The following is a 24258-nucleotide window of genomic DNA, read 5'->3' as shown; positions in this document are numbered from 1 at the left end:
CAAACTGGGGCCATTATAGGTAAAAGAAATAAAAAGTACAGTAAGTGAGTGAAAAAAACAGGAAATTCTCAGAGTTTAAACCAGTTTATGATAAAATTGTAAACATTATACTGAGATTTTTTTCTCACAAATTAATGATTTTCTCATCTCAAACAATATTTAAGTATTTTTCTCGTGAAATTGTGAGTTTAATTTAGAAACTCAGAGTTTCTTCTCTCTATATTTCTTTTATCACGTATATTTATCTCAACATGCCATTGAACATAACTGTATCCAAAGGCCCTTTTTAAAGGGAAATGTAAATTTATATTTAAGAGTGTCACAGCTACATTGTTTGTTTGTTTATATGACTTTACTTTGCAGAAATAAGTGGATCTGTTTATTCTAACAGTTCCATTGAAATGACTCGTATAGTTTCCTCTATAAAATGTTGGTGTGAATTAGCCAAGCAGCAACAGTTTGTCATTTAACTTTCTTGACATTTGTTTTAATAATTGTCTCTCTCTGCTCTCTATGGATGTTCTACTCTTCAGTGTTTTTAAAGACATTTCTAGCTGGTGAGAAAATCTTTTAGACTTTTATTGTGTTTAATATGAGTTTTCATTGATCAGTGTTGACCTGGCAGCCTGATAGAGTTTAATGTTTTACCATGAAACAGGAATTTGTTGAGGGGTGAAGGATGTTCAAAAAAACTCCTGGCACAAGTGGTGTAAAGTGATGTCTGATGTGTGTGTCAGGATTGTCTGTTGAAAAATGGTTCATAATTACCCCCAACAAAACTGGAACAAAGTGGCACTCGTGCTCCATTTCACCTACATACTGTAACTACTAAAGTAGTTAAGCTGCACTCATTAATTAAATCCTCAGTTCATCTGAGGATGGTGCCGTCTATCAAGACGGAGAAAAAAACCAGAGATGAAGCATCAGAGCGGCAGCGTAAGGATGAGCTTACAGGAAGAGACGAGAAGCGAAGCTAAGAGAAGAGACGTGAACAAAGGTGGTGTTCGTATTTTTATCCCCTGAGGGGGTCTTTGGTCGTATGCAAGGGCATGGAGACAATTTTGCCGTGAATTTGGTGAAATCTAACTCCTTTCTCTTTTTTCTCAGAAGGAGGGAAAACTACATTTGTTGAATGAATTAAAACATGCGCACAAACACGATCTGTCCATCTCTCACCATGACCCATCAATACTGAACAAAAAATGTAGGATACGCAGTCTAAAGAATAAAGTAGCCTATGCTTAGCATAGAAGCTAGATTAAAAAATGCTTTCAATATTAAAAATATATCTTATTGTGAGGGTATGTGGTACATTAAATGTGGACACTTAAACACGCAAATGTTACCAACTTCACATTTTACACTTTTAATCAAGGATGATACAGTAGTTATTATTGATTTCATCCCAGCATCACTGGGTTATCCGATGTCGCTAGGTGGCGCTGTGGGTCCATGCAAGAAATGTGATTACTTCAGTAAAACCTTAACTTTGTCCCCATATCACCTACAGATGTGAGTTTTGTATAGGTGATAAAGGAACTCCTTACTGTGACTTTGGTATGCATAAAAACACAAAACAGATATCAGAAAACAGTTATTGAGTCCATGTATGTTTAAGTGTAAATATGTGAGTCTTACTTCAGATCCTCTTCATTGATTGCAGCAACAGTTTTACGGCTGTTATCAGTTGCCCTCCTTGCAAAGGATGTTGGGTGTCTGCATTCCTAGGAAGGAGGGGGTCCAAAATGAATAAAGTGGGGAACATTCACAACTACATGAGAGTCACTGTGTCTTTTAAGTTGTGGACGTATCCCACAATGTTAATGTCCTGTATGAAGCTTCATCCCTCCACAGGAGGTCTGAGATTCACACTCAGTTTCTTCTTGGGAGCAGGAGAGTTCTTTGTTCTGTGCAGTGTCCAAGATGGCAGCTTTACCTGGCTACCTGGCTACCTGGCTGTTGTGCAAGGACCCAATCATTGCTGCTTGCAGCTTTAATTTGGAGATGAATTTGTGTTTTTTTCACAACATGACCACATGAGACTATGTTACATGTAAGGTGCTATTTATTAACAGTAGTGCAACAGATAAGACAGTTAAATTCACTTCTGAACCTGGGATGTGGTACCTTGATTGTTTCACAGCACAGTTCCTGAAGAAGATGAAATAAAACCTATGTCCATCTCTCTCTTTTCTCTTTCTCTACACCGCCTGTCTTCTTATTTGTGGCCCCAATTTATTTTTCTCCTCAGACCTACATTATATACAGCAGACATGTCTGTTAACTCCTCATCAACCTCCAACTTTCTCTACTTCTGCACCAACCATGAGGATAGCATGTACATGTACAATGCCATTGCTGCATTGAGAACAATCCTCCTCCTCCCTCTCTCCACCTTCATCCTCTACCTGGGTCACCAAAGATGGAGGCAGCAGCATCGTTCCTCTAAAGCAGCGACTCACTCTGACATCTTCACCTACCATGTGGCTGCCATGGAGCTGATCTGGGTCTTGGGGAGTTTCTTTCTCTTTGGTGGCCTGTACACTAACCACTATGTAATGCTAACAGTAGGAATGTATACTACTACCTTCACTTGGACTGGAGGGGGTTATTTTCACATGCTGACCTGTGTGGAGCGCTACCTGGCTGTTGTTCATCCCGTCACCTATCGGCGGCTGAGAAATGCTCGTGGGGTCAGAATCAGAAACATCTGTACTGGATGCGTTTGGCTGCTGTGTTCTGTTTTTACAGCTGTTCTATACGTGTACTCGCCTAACTACACCATGATGTCATCTTTGTGCTTTTTGGTTTTCTCCATAACAATCATGTCTTTCTGCAGCCTGTCGGTTCTCTGTGTTCTGATTCGTCCAGGTCCGGGCAAAGCAGAACAGAAAAAGCAACGAATTGACCAATCTAAGCAGAGAGCTTTCTACACCATCACAGCTATATCAGTCACAGTGTGGTTGTGGTTTGTTGGAGCTATTGTTTCCACTGCTGTAAATACATCACCTCTGATGGGAACCAGTGTTGCCTGTGTGGTGACAATTAGTGTCAACTGGTTGAATCTGCCCAGCAGTTTAGTGTCTCCTCTGCTGTATCTACACAGGGCAGGAAAACTAGCATGTTGCTGTTAGAGAGGATGCTAGGTTACAGTTTGGGTGTAACAACGAAATTGCTAAAATACTCCATGTAGTGAGTTATTGTAGCGTTTACTCAGTTGCTCAGATAGTTGGATAGGTGTTGTAGCTGCTTGGGTGATTCTTAGCAGATTGCAAGGTTGACTGCTACAGCTGTTCAAGTAGTGCACATCTTTACTAATATTGTGGTAACTTTAGAGCTTCAAGATTGAGTCAATTAGTGTACAAACCAACTGTAAAAGTTTTAGAAACTTTTCTAAATAGTGTACTGGAGCTTAACATGAGATGAAATACAGAATGCCAGCTGTGAAATTTGTTTCCAACTCGATGCATACTGCCACCTTGTCCAGACCCCTTGCCTTAACATTTGAACACACTATGTAGTTCGATAGAGTTTTAAAAACATGTGAACATTAGAAATAGATGGCATGAAAATGTAGAGAAATGTTCTCTGTTGGTGTTGATCCTTTTCAGGTAACAAGAAGTTTCTTTCTGGTGTAATGTTTGTGTCTAGTGAATTCAACAATGTAATATAAGTGCAGTGATTGTTAGAGGTGCATGTAAGGGGACAGATTTTATATTTAATATGGTAGTAGTTTTATTTTATGGAAATTGTAGGATTACTGTAGTTGGTTGCTATGACTTCCAAGGCGGTTTGTATGAAATTTACATGACATTCAAGGTATTTATCACAGTTCTTCCTTACTTTATCTTCATACTTATCAAGTTCTTTAAAGTAGTGAGTCTTAACCAAAATGTCCTCATAATGCAGATCTGTCCTCATTACGATGAAAAGTGTTCCTCAGAGAAGTAGGACAACAAGGACACACACACACACGCACACACACACACACACACACACACACACACACACACACACACACACACACACACACACACACACACAGCAAACAGGTGATTCGATTACTGTATTCAAATCTAATGGTGTGTTTATGTAATGTGCAAATCTAATAGTGTGATGTATTACATTGTTATTGCAGTCCAACACAATAAATAAATATATGACTGATGTTGTTGTGTAATTGCTCGTGTTCGTTCATGCAGCACAACCATGACTAACTGATCCACAGAAGATAGTAATGTCAGGAGTTTAATTAGTTTTGAATGTGAAGCTCTGTGATGAAACAAAAAATGCACTGTCTCAAAGTACAGGAGAGATAAAAACAGCACATTAATCTACTTCAGTTTACTTCCTGCTGCCATCTGCGATGCACATATATGTATATATATATTAGGGCTGGGACTTTAACGCATTAATTTAGATTAATTAATTACAATGAAAATAATGCATTAAATAAATTAACGCATTTAATCGCACTTTTCTCAGTTCCCTCATTTCTGGCACACAGGTAACTCTGATGAACACTCCAGCCCAGTAGGTGGCGGTAATGAACCTAAAGTCTGTTTGTAGCCATGAAGAAGAAGCACAGGAAGTACTGAGTGAAGTCAGGCTCTGGTGAACAGTGAAGGAAGACGAGATTGAGCTTGTTGGACAGAAAGTTTCCTTTTAAAAATCTTCCTGATGGCAGCTTGGATAAAAGCCTGGTTGTGTGCAAATTGTACAACAAAGAGTTTTCTGATCACTGCGTCACTTCAAGCCGACGGTATCACCTCAATGTAAAACATGTTGCTGTTAGCACCAGAGCTAACGTTAGCTATGAGTCATGCTAACAGCTAACGGTGTAGCCATCCCATAATAGACCACTTTTCTAGACAGTGCTTGAGTTTACAGAAAGTCTTCAAATGTTGAATAAAATCGCTATAATTGCATTTAGATTTGCAGTAATCTGTGAATGTAGCAGACAGATGAAAATGCAGATAAATAGAAATGAAAAACATTTTTTGTTTATGTTTTTACACTATCTAGGCTCTGCCTCCTTGGAGGAGTAATAGCTGAAACAACAAAAATATTTGTCTTTTAATGACTTAATTATAAACTTTTTGTTTATAAAAAATAGATAAATAAAAATTTACATTCCTATAAAAAGAAATGACATATCCACCATCTATATGCATATATATATATATATATATATATATATATATATATATATATATATATATATATATATATATATATATATGCATATATATATATATATATATATATATATATATATATATATATATATATGCATATATATATGTGTATATGTGTGTGTGTGTGTCTGTGTGTGTGTATATACATATATGTGCATATATACTTATTCCCCATGTGTTTTTCTTCTTTATTCTTATTGTTTCAGTTTGGAACAGGTGCACAATGCATTTCACTGTGCATTCTACTATGTATAATTGTGTTTGTGATAAAGATCTTGAATCTTGGAATATTGCTCCTACAATAACTAAGGTTGCATGCAAGTTATAAGAGGGTCCAAAAACAAAATTTGAACCCAAGGCTTTGCAGACGCATCGAATCAGCAAAAAAGGCTTTAACCGAGGGTTGCGGAGGGTGTAATTAAGTCTTGAACCACAAGGACAATTTGTTTTTTTCTATGGAAAATTGTCTTATGAATGAATCACTTTCCATCTCAATATTGAGTGTTGAGCTGACTCTCAGGACATGGGACCTAAATACTACACTTCCCAGAATGCACTGGTAGCAGCAAGGAGGCACCTGACACCTGGTGCTTGACACCTGATCAATCATCACTGATTTAGAGCACCTGGGAAGGACTTGGGGGAGCTCAGCCAGTCTGGCAAACAATCTTCAGAAGAGAGACACAAGGAAAGAACAAAGAAGATCCAAGTCCACTCATGGATTCAGTCCAAAGACGCCAATGGTTGGTGAAAGGTTTATCTGCTTTCTTGGTGTTCTGATATGTTTCTTAATATGGTAAAGTTTATGTTAACTGCTCACTGTGTGGTGATTGGTTAATGAAAGCTGCAGCATTTACTCCATTTTATGTCAAATGAGTTTGAATTAAGATGTTTCATTTTGAGTTTCAGTAAAGTAAAAATATAGAAAATATATATGTTCTGTTAAATGGTAGAACTTTACTAAACTTTACTAAAATGTTGATTATTCTTTATTTGCTTTAAAAAGGTTTAAGTGATTGATTCATTTGAATGGTTAAGTGGGTAATAGGTCAACTTTTTGGTTCTGTGTTTGATGGTGTGAACTTTGTTTCTGTCTTTAAAGGTTTACAACCTGTTGAAATATCATGACCAACCAACTAAAAGGAAAATAAAAATTTTAGTTGGAAATTTGAATTGAGTTGTCCTCACGTCCTTTGGAGGGAAAGAGAGGTGGACTTGACATTGAGGGATGAGGGGCAAAAATACTGAAACTTTTCCAATATGGTACAAATTATTTAATGAATTATAATTAAGCACATATGTAAGTTGCCTCCAAACTGCTCTGTGCACTATGTACACATAGTCTGAATGATACTTCTTCGTTCAAACAGACGTCTGTCTTTGTTAACAGATTATTTGAATCCTATCAAATATAATGGATGAATCAAAATGAATCCTGTCTATTGTAAATACGTCAATCCTGATGCTGTTCTGTGTTTCTTCCAGCTTCCTTTTACTGTCTAATGACATGCTTGTTAGGTCAAATGAAATGAAGCAGAAGCATGTCTTCTGTCCAGTGTAGCTGGGATAGATTTTAACCTCCTGTGGTCCTCTGAAGGGTGAAGTGGGGACAGATGATGGATGGATGGATTTGCATGGTTTATGTTACATTATTATGACAGAGTGATGCAGCATCTTTAACATGTATTACATGATGCAGAAAAGCTCATACAGTCCTTCTGCTGGGACACATGAACATCTTCATCAGAGGCTGAAGCATCACTGCACACTTGGAGTGAACAGCAGTCAGAGAGTTTGAGACGAGAGATTAAGGACAATCAGAAACACTGCAGACAAGGTTGGTGTTCTTTAATAACTTACTGATTTTCCTTTAACATCTTTAAAATGTATTAGTTGTCATTAGTACTGTATGTTTTTTCATCAAACAATATCACTGGTGGTCCACTGTGATCTAACCTCAGCAGACTCCTGCCAGTTTTTCACACATTTCAGTTGATTTTTGTTTTTACTCCGTTTCTTCATAGCAACATAAAAGACTGATGAGTTCACATCCACATCGTCTGGTTTACAGTAGATGTTATGAATGTCGAGCTGCCTGCAGGTCACAAGCTTGTTTCAGCGGGTTTGTTAGTGTAATTCTGATTTGTAAATGAATTTATGTCATGGTCCCTCCGTCCTCTGTGCTACTCCATGGACCAGCTGTCCGTCCTGGTGAGAGCGCAGCTGAACCTGATCAGTGATCAGTGGCTGTTAAAGCCAGACTCTCCCAGCAGTCAGTGCTGGATCATTGTCTCTGCTGGCTCCCCACCAGCAGCTTCCCTCCTCTGTCCTTGCCTTGGCTCCCCGTCGCTGCGCTCCCGCAGCCCCGTCTCCGTTGCACGGTAGCAGCGCTGGCGCACGCCGCCACAGACTGCCGGCTGCAGAACCGGTCTGCCCCCCCCGCCCCGTTTGGACTTATTTAATTGTGAGTCAAGCCGTTTTGTTTAGGTTTCTGTCTTAGCCCTGATAGCCGTCTGTTTGAGTTTATAATTCTTGGTTATTTTAGTGCGCTGTTTGGGTTTTAGTTAAAATCCTTAATTTTTGTATGGAGTTTGGTTTACTTTAGTTCACTCAGCCAGTGTCTTGTGTTTGTTTAAATAAAGGCCTTGGTTTTGAATCTGTTTAGCCTCCTGCTGCACCCTGGGTTCAAACTCCTCTGTCATGTGACAATTTAATTGAAAACTCCTGTTCCTTCCAGGGACCAGTAGTGCAAGAAAACATTAAATGTGAGGTTAATTTAGTTTAAAATGTAAAATCCGCTCCTGAACATACAGTTGAAGACAGAAATTATTTGCCCCACTATGAAATTTTAGATTTTTTCCAAAAAATTCCCAAATGCTGTTAAACATATCAAAGAATTTTTAACACAGGTTGTCCTAACATCCCAGTTTATTTTGGATGCTTCCATTATTTTATTTTGCACACAGAAACGAAATTATTTAACAAAAGAAGGATGGGCTGGGATTCCTCAGGAGATGTTGTTAGAAACTACAGCAAATGACTGCAAGCTGTTATCCAGCAAAAAAGATACACAACTGAGTATTGGCATCAAGGGGGCTAATAATTTTGACCCTGACAGGCTTTGTTTTTTGTTAAATGCTTTAGTTTCTGTGTGCAAAATAAATAATGGAAGCGTCTGAAATAAAATTAGGATGTCTGCAAAAGCTGCATTAAAATTTCATTGATCTGTTTAACAGACCTTGGGAATTTTTTGAGAAAAAAAATTTTTAAATTTCATAGGGGGGCTATTAACTTTTGTCTTCAACTGTACACTACCAGTCAAAAGTTTGGACATATTCTCTCATTCACATGAATGAGAAAGTGTCCAAAATATTGACTGGTCGTGTATTTTGAGCAGCAGGCAACACAGATAAGAATAGGATTCCTCAAACGCTGCAGGTCATTAAAAAGATTTTACAATGACACGATAGTGTATTTTATCCATTCATTATTCTAGAATATTGTTGTTTAATATCTATTTGTTGAGAGTTAAATGTAAAAAACTTTGTCAATGTGTGTACTCTGAAACTTTTGTTTGGAGAAAAAATTGACATATCAACCTTTTTGTTGAACTAAAAATATCCAACACAAAAGCTACTTGTAGAAATCCTTGTAACCTTCCATCTAAAACGTCTGTTTAGTTTCTCATTCATCCAGGTCATGGTTGTCCAAAGTTGTTTAAATCAATCCAACTTCAGTTCTGAACTGAGGAAGCCTCTTGGATGAGAGGTGAAACGTCTTCAAGGAACCTTCTTAAAGTCCAGTTGGATTGATTTAAACAACTCTGGACTTCCATCTAAAAGATTAACTTTGTCAATCTCTCTCTGTTTCCAACTTTAACCTACTATCTCTTTTTTTGTCCCTCTATTTTTTTTTTATCCTCAGACCCACAATATATGCAGCGGACATGTCTGTTAACTCAACGTCCAACTATCTCTACATCTGTCCCACCATTAAGGTCAGCCTGTACATATCCTATATCATTACTGCACTGAGGACCATCCTCCTCCTCCCTCTCTCCACCTTCATCCTCTATCTGGGTCACCAAAGATGGAAGCAGCATCATTCCTCTAAAACAGTGACTCACTCTGACATCTTCACCTACCATGTGGCTGCCATGGAGCTGCTCTGGATCTTGGGGAGTTTCTTCTTCTATGGTGGCCTGTACACTAACCAGTTAGTAGTGATGACTGTAGGGGTGTTTACTTGTTCCAGCACTCTGTTTGGAGAGTTATACTTTCACGTCTTGACCTGTGTGGAGCGCTACCTGGCTGTGGTTCATCCCATCATCTATCGGGGGCTGAGAAATGCTCATGGGGTCAGAATCAGAAACATCTGTATTGGATGTGTTTGGCTGCTGAGCTTTGGACTGACCGGGGGTTTGACCATAAGCTTGCCTAACTACAATGTGATCTCATCTTTGTGCTTTTTGGTTTTCTCCATAATCATCATATCATTCTGCAGCCTCTCAGTTCTCTGTGTTCTGATTCGTCCAGGTCCAGGGGAAGGGGGCAGGGAAAAGGAGCGAGTTGACCAATCAAAGCAGAGAGCTTTCTACACCATCACAGTTATATCAGTCACAGTGTGGTTGTGGTTTGTTGGCCTCCTTCTTTCCCTGGCAATGGAGACATCACCTCTGTTGAGCCATCATCTCGCCTGTGTGTTGCCACTTCTTGTCATCTGGTTGAACCTTCCCAGCAGTTTGGTGTCTCCTCTGCTGTATCTGCACAGGGCTGGAAAACTGTCATGGTGCTTTAGAAACAAGTAGTAAAGCCAAGGATTGGATTTAAATAAATCAGGCCAGCAAAGTTGGAAAGACTGGATAAAAGTGATGATAATGTCTAATGTTCGAATGGTTGCTAGGTTACAGCTTATGCACAACTAAGAGATGGTCATGATATTCTATGCAGTTAGTTGCTGTGGTGTTTTCTCAGCTTATCAGATAGTTGAATAGCTGCCGGAGCTGCTTGGTTGTTGCCGGGTAATTGTGAGGTTGAACTAAACTGCGCTGACAGAATGTATGAATGTACAGTCTTGTGAAAAAGAATTTGTCCAGAAATCTTCCATTTTGGCATATTTCTCGTACTGACATGTTTCAGATCATCAAAATAACATCATTTGTACTGAATATGATACAGATACAATCCACAACCCATGATGTTTCATTCAACCTAATAAATGGTTTGGCAGCAACAACTGAAATTAAATATTTGTTCCAGTTTGTGATCAGCCTTTTACATCTCAATGGAGGAATTCTGGTCCTCTCTTCTCTGCAGAATAGTTTTAATTTGGTCACATTAGATGGTTTTAGATCAGGAACTGCCCATTTAAGGCCTTGCCACAGCATCTCAGTTGGTCCAGAGTTAGACTCGGCTACTCCAAAACCTTGACTTTGTTCTCTTTCAGCCACTCAGAGGTGGACTTGCTTGTGGTCTTTGGGTCACTATCTTGCTGCATAAACCGTTGTGTTGAAGTTCAGGTCATGAACTGATGGTGGATGTTCTCCAGGAGAATTTTCTAAAAGAGAGCAGAATTCATGGCTCCATCAGTGATGACAAGTCATCCTGATGAATGCAGTATGAGCTTTACACTAGATGGAACAGACCCATGGCTTTCAAAAAATTCCACCTTTGACTCATCAGTCAATAGAAAGTTATCCCAAAACTTTTGGAGCTCTTCGAGTTATGTTTTTGTAAATACCAAAGGAGCCTTTATGTTCTCTTTGGTCAGTAGTGGTTTGATTCTTCCAACTCTCCCATGGATCCATTTCCTCCCAGAGTCTTCCTTATTGTGGAATCATGTAGATGGACCTTAACTGAGGCCAGTGAGGTCTGCAGATCTTTAGATGTTCTTCTGTATTCTTTTGTGACCTTCTGGATATCGATGCTCTTGGAGAAATGTTGGTCGTTGGTCCACTCCTTAGAAGGTTCAAACTGTTGCATGTTTCTCCATTTGTGGATAATGTCTTTCTCTTGTAAACCTCCAGGCTGATGAATGTCAATGATTTTCATGAACGTGGCATCATGCGCTGCTTTTTGAGACCCTTCAGCTACTTCACAATGAAGACAGGTTCTATCTAGTGATGTTTAGGTTCAACAAGCCTGGCAGTAATCATATGTGAGTGTGGATGGTTAATACTGAACCCATCAGACTAATGAATCTGGTCATTAGGAAGATTGGTAGCTGAGGGGGCAAATACTTTTTCACATAGGGTAAGCTGGACTGGACAGGATTTTTCTTTCTTTCAAAAAAGAAATCATCATGTAAAAACTGCACTTTGTGTTTTCTTGGGTTGTCGTTGTCTGATGTTAAAACTAGTTTGATGATCTGAAACATTTACGTTTGACAAATATGCAAAAACAGAAGATTTCTGTAGAATAGTCTTTCATGGCACTGTATGTACCTACCCTACAGCTGTTACTTCTCTCCCAGAAAATGGTTCTTGAACAGGTTCTACAGGATTGGTTCCAGTGATCAAATGTGCACACAGGTGCAGATTGTCTGAAATTGACCTGCAAGTCCTGACACAGGAAAATGCTTCTTAAGACAAAAAGTTTTGACACTGGAAAATCAGATTCTATTTTCCAGCAAGAAAAATATGCATCTGCAGTTTTCTGGGAAGATGCTTGATTTATGTCACTGCACAGCTGTAATCAAGACTGCTGTTGTCCCAACATGTAAATACTGCTGCAGTAATAAGTAAAGTTGTAGGCAAGTAGAACAAGGTCCAAGCAAAATTCAGACACCATCCCTTGCAGACACAAGACAATGAAATCAGCCAAAAGGCTTTAACTGATGGTTGTTGTTGTGATCTAGTCTTGGACAGTTTAAATCTTTCTGCAGAAAATGGTCTTAATGAATTAGTCATTTTTTAAAATGTCGTTCTTGAGTGATGGATGTTTTAGACACTTTTCTGGTATGGTGTAAATTATCAAGCACATATCTCATGTATGAGTTTCCTTCAAGCTGCTCTGGGCTTCATGTACACAGTCTGCATGATACTGCTTCAATTGAAGGTTATTTGAATCCTGTCAGATGTAATGGATGGATAACATGAATCACAGCCACTGATGTGTAAATATGTCAATCCTAATTATTCTTCAAGAAGAAGAAACACTTAAAAACTTTTTTTTTTCCAATTTATTGTCCCAATCTGTAGCTTGTCTCTCAGGTGTTAGAAACTGAATAGGAATAGCCCAAATTTGTAGCTGGATCTATTTGGAAAAAGAAAGAAATTTTATCTGCCTAAAGTCTCCATAGTGGTGAGAAACTGCTGGGGTGAACCTGCCTTCTGTCCAGTGTCAGCTGGGATAGATTCTAACCTCCCTGTGGTCCTCTGAAGGGTGAAGTGGGGACAGATGATGGATGGATGGATGGATGGATGGATGGATGGATGGATGGATGGATGGATGGATGGATGGATGGATGGATTTGCATGGTTTAGTTTACAGTAAGAGAGTCACGCAGAATCTTTAATTTGTTTTACATCATGCAAAAAGCTCACACAGTCCTGTTGCTGGGACACTTCAACATCTTCATCAGAGGCAGAAGCATCACTGCACACTTGGAGTGAACAGCAGTCAGTTTGAAACAAGAGATTAAGGATAATCAGAAACACTGCAGACAAGGTTGGTGTTCTTTAATAACTGACTGATTTTCAATTAACATTTTTAAAATGTATAATCTGTTATCAATACTGTATTTTATTTCTGCAAACAATATTACTGGTGGTCCACTGTGAACTAACATCAGAAGACTCTTGCCAGTTTTTCACACATTTCAGCTTTTCTTTCATGCTCAGTTCCTTCATAGCAACATGAAAGACTGATGTGGTCAAATCCACACCATCTGGGTGAATTAATTTAATTCAAAACTGCTGTTCCTGCCGGAGACTGGTAGTGTAAGAAAACACTACATGTGAGGTTCATTTAATTTAAAATGTAAATCTCCCCCTGAATATACTTTGGGCAAAGGGCAACACAAATCAGAAGTATGATTCCTCAAATGCTTGTTATTAAATAAATATGACACTACAATCAAACCATTTTTTTTAATCCATCCATTATTCTGGAACATTTTTGCTTAGTATTTGTTAATTGAGATTTAAATGTAAAAGAAATTCTGTGAAATATCAAGCTTAACTGTGTCAATCTGTCTCTGCTTCCCCATTTAACCTACTGTCTCTTTATTTCTCTCTAATTTCTTTTTCTCCTCAGACCAACATTCTATGCAGCAGACATGTCTGTTAACTCATCATCAACGTCCAACTATCTCTACGCTTGTGCCAGTGTTGTTAGCATGTACATGTACTATACCATCACTGCATTGAGAACCATCCTCCTCCTCCCTCTCTCCACCTTCATCCTCTACCTGGGTCATCAAAGATGGAGGCAGCATCGTTCCTCTAAAGCAGTGACTCACTCTGACATCTTCACCTACAATGTTGCTGCCATGGATCTCATCTGGATCTTGGGAAGTTTCTGCATCTTTGGTGGTCAATACACTAATCACTCAGCAATGCTACTAGTTGGACTGTATCTGTGTTCTGTTCCTTACTGTGGAGAGCTTTTTTTTCACATGCTGACCTGTGTGGAGCGCTACCTGGCTGTGGTTCATCCCATCATCTATCGGGGGCTGAGAAATGCTCGTGGGGTCAGAATCAGAAACATCTGTATTGGATGTGTTTGGCTGCTGTGTTTGGGAATCTCAGGTGTTGCTATACCTTTTCCTGACTTTACCGTCATCCCATCTTTGTGTCTTTTGGTTTTCTCCATCATAGTTATTTCTTTCTGCAGCCTGTCGGTTCTCTGTGTTCTGATTCGTCCAGGTCCAGGGGAAGGAGTCGGGGAAAAGCAGCAAGTTGACCAATCAAAGCAGAGAGCTTTCTACACCGTCACAGTTATATCAGTAACTGTGTGGTTGTGGTTTTTCAGCCTCATTGTTTCCCACGCTGTGAACATGTCACCTGAACTGAACATAAGTGTTCGCTGTGTGGTGGCAATGAGTGCTGGTTTATTAAACCTGCCCAGTATTTTAGTGTCTCCTCTGCTGTATCTGCACAGGGCAGGAAAACTGTCATGTTGCTGTTAAAACAATGAGTGAAGATACAGATTGGATTTGAGTTAATCAGACCTGGGTAGTTCTAGTGACTGGATGAAAGATGAGAAACTCTGATATAAGAGGAGTTGTTGGTTTAGAGCGTCAGTGTAACAAGGATTAAGTTAGGATATTCTGTGTAGTTAGTGTAGTGTTTTCTTAGCTGCTCAGATAGTTGGATAGGTGCTGTTGCTTTTGGGTGTTAGTTGGTGATCACAAGATTGATGGTTAAGCATGGGCAATACAAGCCTATTAAAGACATACTTTTAATAGTCTTGCGATAACTCACAATACACGTTTTGATTGGTCTTTTTGCATTGCCAAAATCCAGAACTTTCTCACTCACACTGTACAGATCATCCGATTGGCCATGTTAGTTCACCCTTGACAGTCGAGAGAAAGAGAACAAAAAGGGCAAGAGAACTGAGTCAAAATAGAATTCAGACCCAGAGATTTACCAACACAAATATATTTGAGAAATCTAAAGTGTTGCCCAATAAATCTGAACTCATACTTTAATACTCTGCAGAGATCTGACACCAGAAACTGTAAATTAAAAGGAAAGGTGGATGGATAGTAGTTTAATATGTAATCATATGCTTGGTTTGGGTTCAGCAGCCTTTGAAAGTTTTTACTGTCTGGACAACATCTAGCTTTGGACAGTTCCAGATGGAACACAAAAAGATAACATGGTGATATTCTCAATATAAATATGAAAACATTAAATCATATTTTACATCATGCTTTAATAATGTATGTATCTTTTTTTAATTAATTTTTTTTAGTTTTGTGAGAAGAACAGATGAAATCTGTTGACTTGCACGTTGGGATTTTATCATAGGTAACTTGAAAAGTTAATAGTAATACAGATTATATGACGGTGACCATGACGTCAATCAAATTAACTTCTCAAACTGCAACCAATGGAACAAAATCCCACTCATGCTAGAATCCTTTCAGTTGTCTGATATTTATTGGTTGGTGATCACTGAGCTTGTTAATCCAATGTCATGGATGAAGCAAAGCATCAAACGACAACCAGTCTGGTGGAAATTTGGTCAAATGTGGTTCAACCTGTCATAGTGTCTTCAAGAGAGCAGCAGCTGAAATGGAAAAGCTACAGCTCTAGTTGATGTCCTGTGATTCATCATCAGCTGTGGTTGAACACTGCAACACTAAAATGAAATATATCTGGGTTATGGAGATAGAAAGATCTGGGCTTACCAGACTTAATAATCTGCTCCAGATCCTTGCTGAGGACTTCAGATTTCAGGTTATATTAGCTGCCAACAGCACTGGTAGTTCAGTGAGATTTTGGATAATGTTTGTACAAGATGTTGACCAGGAACAAGACAATGTCTCTGGTTCTGGCACATCGTTTGTGGTCATCTCTGTTCAATAGCCAGTCTGACAATGTTTTTAAGAGTGCATTTTTCAAGGTGTTTGTAAGGTGGTGGGTTTTAAATTCTATTCAGCGGTTTCATTTTATAAAGTGTTCAATGGACTATTTAGTGTTTGCAGTGTGTTAGCAGGTGTTTTGAATGATTGCACAATAATTCTGAAAAGGTTGCTAAAGCCTTTGTGGTTTCCTAAAGAATTTCTAGGATTTTAGAGGTATTTGAGTGTCTTCAACATGGTGGTTTTGACTGATTCCAAATTTTATGTCTAACCCTAATTTATAATCCTTCAACTTTAAGTAGTGAGTCCCAGCAAAAATGTCCTCATGATGTCAGTGGTCCTCAGAAATATAGCAATACAACCACACCTACACACACACATAAAACTGTTATTTTGAATACTAATCTTTAGTCTTTCAATCTGATAGTGTCTCCATGTAATGTACAAATCGAATGCTGTGATGTTATAATGTTTAGCTAATTTAATAACAGAATGAATAATTAAATGTTGGTGTTTTGGTTGTGTATTTTCTGATGTTCATCCATGCAGCACATTCATGATAAACTAGTGAAGAGAAGATACAAGCTTTGTGACTAAACAAACTGTCTTTTTTATCAATGTGTCTGGTCTTGGTGCATCAGTGAATCCAGCAATATAAAATGAATGCAGTGATTTTTGTAGGTACATGTAAAGTAACAGATTTCTGGTTTCATATAGTACTTTTATTTATATTAGAGTTGATGGAATGTTTAAGTTGGTTGCTAAGGCTTTCTTGGTGGTTTCTATAGAATTTATGAAAACTTGAAGGTATTTAGTTGAGTGTATTTGACATGGCAGTTTTGGATGGTTACTAATTAACTGATTCTAACCGTAACTTTATACGAACCTGTTTGAAGTAGTGAGTCCCAGTAAAAATGTCTTCATAGTGCAGATGTGTCTTCATTTACATGGATCCCCAAAAAGACAGTTAGACAATCCAACGCACACACGCACACACGCACACGCACACGCGCACGCGCACACACACACACACACACACACACACACACACACACACACACACACACACACAGGACAAACAGGGGATTTGAATACTCTATTCAAATCTAATGTGTGTCTATGCAATATACAAATGTAACACTGGGATGAATTCTGTAATCATTGTAATGAATGAACAGAATAAATGACTAAATGTTGGTGTTTTGGTTAATCTGTGATGTTCATCCATGCAGCACATTTATGATAAACTGATGCAGAGAAGATACGTAACATCAGAGGAGCTTCATTAGTTTTCAGTGTGAAGCTTTGTGATTAAACAAACTGGTCTTTTGTAGAGTCCTGTGTCAGCAGGAGAAATGGGAAAAGGACATTTGCCTTCTTCAATTGACTGTGAAAGTATCACAAAATCTGTTGGCACTTTTTAAATGGATTCTCTTCTGTCAATTTCTTGATATTGATATTTTCAAAGTTCATATTTCTGGTCATCACACACTGTGCTCATATACATTAAAGCTTTTTAAGCGTATTTTAAGAAATTACAAATTATTCTTCAGTTTTAGAAAACTTTTGCAGCCATGGCATCAGTGTTTGGGTCAAGTTCCAGCAGAGGTGTTTGAAGAGATCTGATGGTCTCTGGTGTGGAAGCTGGAGCTTTTTAGCAGGAATCTGCAAAGAGAATGATTTATTGTGTTTCACTGATTCACTTAATCTCCACATCCGCATTTTTCCAAATCAGGAGCCACTGATGTTAGAGAGTTTGCCATGATATGTAGTTGCTGTATATCTATGTAGTTAGTTAGTATGCGTTTACTGAGCCATTCATATAGCTGGATAGATGCTGGAGCTTTTTGGGTGTTGTTCAGTGATTGCAAGGTTTGACTGCTTCACCTGTTCAGGTCGTGCATGTAACTGTACAGCTGCAACAATTATTTAACTTTTGAACAACTACTTAATTAACTGACTTTTAATTATAATTAACTATTTTAATTAATCACCAGGGTGTGTTTTGCAGTGATGAGGGGTCAGAGCTGAGCAAATGTTTCCAAACAGAATACACTAGGTTAGCATGAGATGATACTCCACTTTGTCACTCAGAACTTTTCATTGTTATTGTTCAATGCGTGAGACAATGATGATACTCTCATAAAAATTGGTGAACGTCAGAAATAAAAGTCAGGAATCTGTAGACAAATTTTCCCAGCTGGTGTCGACACGATCAGTTCTGTTCATGGAACAAGAAGTTTGCTTTAACATGTGATTAACATTGTGAAAGGTGATATTTTAACCCAAACCATGATGTTTTACTCAACCAAACTAAATAATTTTGATGCAGTTTTGTAGTTTTGGTGACTTAGGACTTTTCAAAGTCATAGTAATCAACCCTATGAAAGCAAATTGAAATATTATATCTTGTTTTACATAGTAGTATAAAACATGTAGCATACTGTAATGTCTATGGTTGTGTCTTACCAGAAAAAAATGAATGTTCACTGTTAATTTTCACATAAAAATCTATAACTGGCTACGGCTATAAGTGAATTTTACAGCAGATTAATGTGTGAACTCATGGAGCATTGAGTGTTTGCAGAGTGTTACTGGGTGTTTACAATAATTGCACATTCATTGTTAGGTGGTTGTTGAGGTGATTGTGTTGGTCTAAAACTCTAGAAATACTTATGTTTCGCATCACTGACTTGGTGGTTTTGATGGTAACTCACTCCATGTTTCACACAGTGTGTAATTGTATTTTCTACTTGTTGTGTATTTTGTATTGCACTGTTTCATTGACAGGTGAGCTTAAGGAAGTACAATACAAAAACAACACAGGGATGTATCAGGTTGCCAAAGACAGCCCGCTAAAGTAAATCGTTGATGGTAAAAGCTTGCTGTAAAAAGAATGAAGAGCGACTCATAGAATAGAATAATATGTGACAACTTTAAAGTCATAAGATGAATTTGTTTTCATCATTTTCTCATTCTGCACAATTATAGCCTTCCTGTCGTCACTGTACTCAGGGTGGATTCTCCCATGAATCATCATTTATTATTACTTAATGAATGAATAATTAAACTGTCCAAATGAATCATCTTCAGTTGTTTGCTTGTGCGTAGGTTCTATTTTCAGGACTTACTTCATTCCGACTGCTACTTAAGTGAAATGAAATGGATGTGTACCAGATCAAATCCTTTTGTCTTGGTGATTCACAAAAACTAATAAAGTGTTTCTAAACAGGCAAATTAAAACGATGAGTCAGCCTGTAAAAAAAATCTTCCCACACCCAGTAGAGTTTCTGTTCAGTACATTTACTTGATGATTTTGACTCACAATGAAAACTTCCAGATAATATTCAACATAGATTCAAAATTGCGTTAAAACAGTGTTTTGGATGACAATCTGCTTCAGAGGCTCCACCCTGTGATGTAAACTCTAATCCTGTTCATTGCTGACAGACAAACAAATGTAAAAGCTTCAAAAACTGCAGGTGAGGCAACAGATGCAGATTAAATGTGATTCATCCCTACAGTGTCAAGCATGAAGGCCTTTCTTCTCATCAGTCTCTATTCTTCAGTGTGTCTTGTACCTCATTGTTGAATAGTTTATGTTAATTTTATCACATGAATCTGTTTTATTTATCCATTCCAAGTTACATAAATCAGCTCAGAATATTTCCAATCAGTCTGACGGCAACTTATTTCATCAAATATGTAAATAGTAAAGGTACAGGCTGTACTGTACGTGGAGACGAATAGCTGCAATGATGCTGTGAGTCTTGCATCTTATTTAGTTAGTGTCTTTAACCACAGTGAACACGTCCACAAATCCTCCTTCAGTAATAGCACCTGTTTAACTCATAATTGATAGTCTGCATCATATAAGTGCCATATCTTGGCAGCAACACTACAAATCAGCGTCCCTTAATATTAATGAAGTCAGTAAATCTTCCACTCAACCTGTCAAATGTAATTTAAGAGGTAACCAGATGTTTATCTCCTGTAACTCAAACAACAGCAATAGTGGATTTACAAGATTTTCTATCATGTGTTTATGTTCTGGGCTGTAAATTATGTAAATCTGTATCTGTAACTGATAGAAAATGTACTACTGGAACATAAAAACATCAACTGTAATGTATTTCTAATGTATATATAATTGTAAAATGTATGCTACACACATACCAGCCACCTCTACATAAACACCAATCAGACAGCATCTTCAGAGATTATGAAATGAACTGTGTTACTGCAATGTCCGCTGCAGAAATGTCCCAAAATGTATTTTTAATCAGATCATTGCTGCTGGTTAACTGAGGGTCCTGCTGTTTATTTAATTATAACTGTGTGACCTAAAGAAAGGTAAAACTGACCAATCTTGTATAGAAAACATGGAATTATGCTGTCTGACTAGTAGCTTCAAAGAAAAGGTGTGGCTGATTCATTCCTCAAGTTTTACTCATGAACACTTTTTCTCAGAGGTGTGCTCTATTTATACTGTTTGTCATGTAATAAAGTCGATGTACTTCACGCCCTCAAACAAACTAGTAAGTGCAACATAAAGAATGCTTCCCAGCCAGTTCATCTTCAGTAAAAGCACTGAATATCTTGGTAACAATGATTTCTTGCTCAAGATTCCAACACCTGAGCATTGTATGCTTACCTGAGTGGCTGGTAGCTTCAAAATGTGACCTTCAGCACTTCAAAAATTAGATTTGGATTCTCTCTAACAGTTAGGATCCATATTTATTCTTTATATAGACATTCCAATGCAAGGACTGAAGAAAAAACTGCTGTTACACACCAGAGCAGAATCACCACCGTAAACCTCAAAACCAATGATATTATTTACTCTCCCACTTCCTTGATTTGGTTTGATGCTTACTGACTGAATTTGACCAGAAAACAGTCACCGATCAGCAACAACATTCTTACCACTGACAGGTGAAGTGAATAGCACCCATCATGTTGGTACTATGTGGTGTTCTGCTGTAAAAACCTTGGATTCTGGCATCCATGTTGATGAGACTTAGACACCCAATCAAATGCTGTCCCAAAACAAGCACACTGCTTCATGCAAATAGAAACCCCAAATATCACTGACCTCCCCCCGCAGGAAAATGCACCCCACCACATGTCAAAAACATCAAACAATCAGGAACATCTTGAGGAGCATGACAGTCACCCAAGATGTTGATCTGACCTCCAAACTTCCTGGACCCCATTCTGATCAAGCATCAACAGGATGCAGGGCCAGAGAACCCAAAGGATCTGGTGTAGACCCCATAGGACACCCTGAGGGGTCCTCAGGTCCAGACCCAATGGTTCAGAGCATTTTTGACCACATAAGAGGGACCAACACAATATGAGGCAGGTGATCAAAATGTTATTCCTGATCAGTGTATATATGTGCACACTATAGTAACATATATGTGCATGGGTACAATCCTGAATTTCTTTGCCTCTACTCTACCTGGAGGCCTCTCAGATCCTCAGAACAGCTGCTGTTGACTCACATAGGAGATCGAGCTTTTGTGAACAAAAAGTTCATCATTTTTGTGAAAGCTTTCAACATGTACATGTTTTAAATGGCTTTTAGTAGCTCTTAATGGTCTCAGTTTTCAGTATTTCATATTTATTTTATTTGAGAATTTGATATTACAAGTTAGTGTCCTGCTTTGCCTCGTTTTAGTATTTTACAGTATTTTGTTTTCTTCTACAACTTGATTTTTGCACATATTTTCTGCGACTGCCTGACTTATAACATGCACAACTTTATTCAGCTCAAGGTGCTACTAAAATAAACTTGATTTGAGTTTTGAGGAGGGCCTCCTTTTGCTCTTAAACAGCAGGAAAGCAGGGGGGAGGAACCAAATGTAGGCAGAACCAAGCATTTCTCATCTGGATTATTCCATTTAAAATCATCAGGGACCTTCTGTTGACAGGCTTCAATTTGATTAACTTTTTAAAATTATAGATCAAGTGTGTTTAAAATGGTGTCTGTGAAATTTTGACTGACATATCAAGTACTTTCTAAAATATTTCACTTTTAGGAATTATATTCACTTCTAATCAGAGATTATCTCGTCTACTTGGCTGGTTCAGATTCTGAATCAATGTCATGAGGAGAAATTACAAATGAAATTTTAGACTTTTTTGTTCAATAGTTTTTGAGATTCTCAGTCAATCAGACTTTATTTATTTTTCATCCCAATGAAATGCAACATAAGGTGCTTTACGGATACAAAAATAAAAAAAGCAATAAAACAATATAAACAGGAGCTGAGGAAATGGTGTCTGAGATAATACAGGAAACATCGGATGAGATTAAATTAAATAAAATAAGAAAGATTAATAAATAAAATATGTATTATTAAAGTAGACCTCATATAACCTCAGACATCATGTACAATATTTACTGAACATGTTTGAATTCTCCGATCCTGTTGCATCTCATGCTTAACTTTCCATTTCATTTCACTAGAACTCTGTCATTTTTTTGTTTTTGTTGCTGTGTTTGTCATGACTGTCATTGATGCTGTGGACAAAAGAAGGGAGTCGGCCCTGATGTTGGGCCAAGAAACTGCCAGGCTGAGAACTAATGTCTGTCGTGTGAACTGAACTCTATTCTGTGGTCTGACGTAGTTGATCAGGAAGATGCTGCAGCTTCTATTAAAACTGTATTCTGTTCTAGTCACGCCTTTAGACTTCATTCCATTCAAATATATAAAAATGACAATAGATGTGAGCTGTCAGATGAAGTGAAAAGGTTTTTAGGATCACATTTCTGAATTGGACTTAACTGAAAACCATGAAATAGCTTAAAAACCATCTACACCAGATAAAAGCAGATCATCTTGTTACATTACATTTTGGGTGAGTACAGTTGTACACATTTACATGTATATTTATATTGTGTTTGTTTTACTGTAATATTTGTGTTTTTAAAAATGTATTATTGCAGTATATATTTTAAAATACCCACTGTCGTGATGCTAAAAGAAAAATATTTACACATTATTTCATGATGATTTATAGCAATAACATTCATGATACAGTATATTTTAATAGTTGTGGTATGGTGTTGCAAAATCCTACTGAACTGGCTTCACTTTAACTGATATTCAGGAGGATTTTGAAAACGAATTTAAAAATAACATTTTTTAAAAACATATATTATTAATTATTAAAAATGTCTTTTGTTTTTTCATATATTTTTAATTATAGTGATGTGGCACAAATGCACTGCAGAAACACGACATCATTTATTTAACGTAACAATTTTGTTCTCATCTGATTGTCATCTCAAATGAATACTGTCACAGAAGCAAAAATTTTGTTTTGTTACAGTTATAAATAAAAGTATGTTATGTTATAGTTAGTGTTCAGCAGTTTAAACAGAGAGAAATCTGACTGCAAAAGGCTGGAAATACTTCGAACTGTGTGCACTTGCACGCAAAATGTGGTATGTATATATATATATATATATATTATATGTACATATGTACATATATATATATATATATATATATATATATATATATATATATATATATATATATATAAAAGTACAAAATTCAAACATTAGTAAAATGGATCTCATAATAAGTACATAAAGCAATAATTAGTAAATACCACACACACACACACACACACACACACACACACACACACACACACACACACACACACACACACACACACACACACACACTACACAGATGCATTTTGTACAGATAAAATAAAAAGACCACACTATTTACAATATATTTTGAATGCTGAATTTGTTTAGTCTATTTTTCTTGTTTTTTTTTTTTTGCATTGTTTGTCCACTGGAAAAGAAAGCAAAATAATGATAATTGTACTTGTGGTGCCTTACAACAAGATATGTCTGCGATTTTGCAGACTCTCCAGAAGACAAAATGGGTGTGGGATTGGTGATAGCAGTTTTGCTGGTGCTGACAGGTGAGCTGAACAATGGCAAATCAACTGACTATTGAATATATTGACACAAAGAAACAACACACGTTCCGAATGACAAAGATCACTGTAGTTAAGATTGTCAGGTTTTAAGGGTCCAAGCTTTGGCAACATTTTTTTGCAATTTTCTTTATTTGAATACTGACACTGTGCTGTACATTAAATTGGAATATTGACATCACAATTTCATATATTTCACCAGATGTCTGCTGTGAGAAATTATTACTGTGATGCAACTATGGTTTAAAGCTAGCACTGACCAGTTTCAAAATGGCCTTTTCTATCTTTTCACAAAACCAGCGCCAAGGGAAGATTTTGTGACATCAATGGCACAGGCAACAACCACAGTGGCCCTAAAAACCACAAATGATGGAACAAAAGCAGCAGTCAGTCCAACAACAACTATTTCTATGACTGATGAAGGTTGCTCACCATCTGTGACTCTCAAAGCAACTTTAGAAGAACCATTTGTTGAAGAATTCACGAATAGAACCAGTCCAAGATTCAAGACTCTCGAGGCAATAACGATTCACACTGTGAGTAAAATATTGAAGAA

At 37.6% G+C, this 24258-nt stretch overlaps 1 long non-coding RNA gene across 1 annotated transcript; it reads left to right on the top strand.

Annotated features, from left to right (window-relative positions):
* Positions 1 to 5839: 5839 nt before the first annotated feature.
* Positions 5840 to 12534, top strand: LOC111585377 (uncharacterized). Its single transcript, XR_002747822.3, has 3 exons — positions 5840 to 5941; positions 6898 to 7035; positions 9123 to 12534. It is a non-coding gene; the product is annotated as an uncharacterized LOC111585377 (long non-coding RNA).
* Positions 12535 to 24258: the final 11724 nt, after the last annotated feature.

The sequence above is a fragment of the Amphiprion ocellaris genome, chromosome 23 (genome assembly GCF_022539595.1).
Source record: "Amphiprion ocellaris isolate individual 3 ecotype Okinawa chromosome 23, ASM2253959v1, whole genome shotgun sequence".
Classification (NCBI taxonomy): domain Eukaryota; kingdom Metazoa; phylum Chordata; class Actinopteri; family Pomacentridae; genus Amphiprion; species Amphiprion ocellaris.
Note: the sequence above shows the minus strand (reverse complement) of the source record. Positions and strands in the feature narration are given on the sequence as shown.